Here is a 1,387-nt window from a genome sequence, read left to right as displayed (position 1 = left end):
TTTCATTTATATTTTCAGTCTAGAGAATTTGGGAAGGGGGTGCCTAATTGTCACAAAAATAATGTCGCAATGCAAATGTTTATGATCTTTAAAGTGACCTCAGTTTATGTAATTTCTTATTTTCTTTTGATTTTGGGGTGAATTATGAACTGGATTCTGTGTTTCTGTGAGTGGTTGTGTTTGTAAGATGCATACTGTATACGTCTGAATCTCTGGGGTAAAGGGGGGATCTCTTTTTAATATTGAAATCAATTATTTATTAGTGAAATTTCTAACAATTTGTATGAAACTTGGCATAAGATAAGTTAAAGTGGAGATGTGGTCATAAATTTTAATATGCAAGAAAACCTTTGACTAACTTACACCGTAAATAATATGATCATATTAAGTCAGTTACTGACAGACGCCAGGCAGCAAGATGGGGTATCTAGAGAAAAGAGAAAAGGAGCCATTCTCATTCCAGTCCTGCCTTAAACACATGAAAAATCAGTTCCTTGGCACAATTATTAATTATACACTATTTTCTTATTTTCCTGTATTAAAATGTGTTTTTGTTGTAGAGTCATGAGCAGTTTACAGGTTTCACTGAGATTGTTGACCATTAGTTGTTACTGGATATTTGGGCCCTGTTTGTAAATGTGTGTATGATTAAAACATTAGTATATCCAATCCAGTCCTGCAGAAGCCACACTAATGTGTGCATTGGTTTGGCCTATTTTTCATATAGCCATATCAGTCAACCAATTGTGCGGTTATCTTTCAGGACAAATGCACACATTTGTGAGAACTGAAATTGAAATATTAAAATGCACTTAGAGACTTCTTTAGTTTTATTAGACAATAGCAGAGACTTAAATATGCTTCATTTACAACATTTTCTACACACAGGTTTGTCCGAATGTGCATTCCAATGACAATTTCTTTTTAAATTTTGATTTATGGTTGGGTAAGAAAATATACCAAAAGTATCCCCATTTTCAATGCAAATGAGTCTTTTTGCTGCACTTTAAATCTTATCAATTTGAAAATCGATGCTTTAAATTTAAGGAGTTTGCTTTCATTAAAAGGGCCCGAGCACTGCAGTGCAAGGGCCCTATTTGAATTGCTCCGTTTCTTATCACAGATTTTTGTTTTATTAATTCCCCCTATTCGTTTGATTTTTGCAAAAACATAACTATAGTCCTCAAAACCATTGAAACCAGTGTTTTGGTTGCGGAAAATTATTTTCCATCTTATCAAGTCAATAGAAATGCACATGAATCAGTGAGTTATTAGCCATGTTTTATGAATGTAAATATTAGTTAATAATGTTGGTGAGAGAACTGATGTTCAGTTAGTTAATTTTATAAACTACATGCTTGAAACCATGTAGTAGCATTGGTCAAAA

This window comes from Sinocyclocheilus anshuiensis, unplaced genomic scaffold (genome assembly GCF_001515605.1).
Source record: "Sinocyclocheilus anshuiensis isolate Anshui unplaced genomic scaffold, SAMN03320099.WGS_v1.1 scaffold1623, whole genome shotgun sequence".
Lineage (NCBI taxonomy): Eukaryota > Metazoa > Chordata > Actinopteri > Cypriniformes > Cyprinidae > Sinocyclocheilus > Sinocyclocheilus anshuiensis.
The sequence above is the reverse complement of the archived record's forward strand: the minus strand, read 5'-3'. Positions refer to the sequence as shown.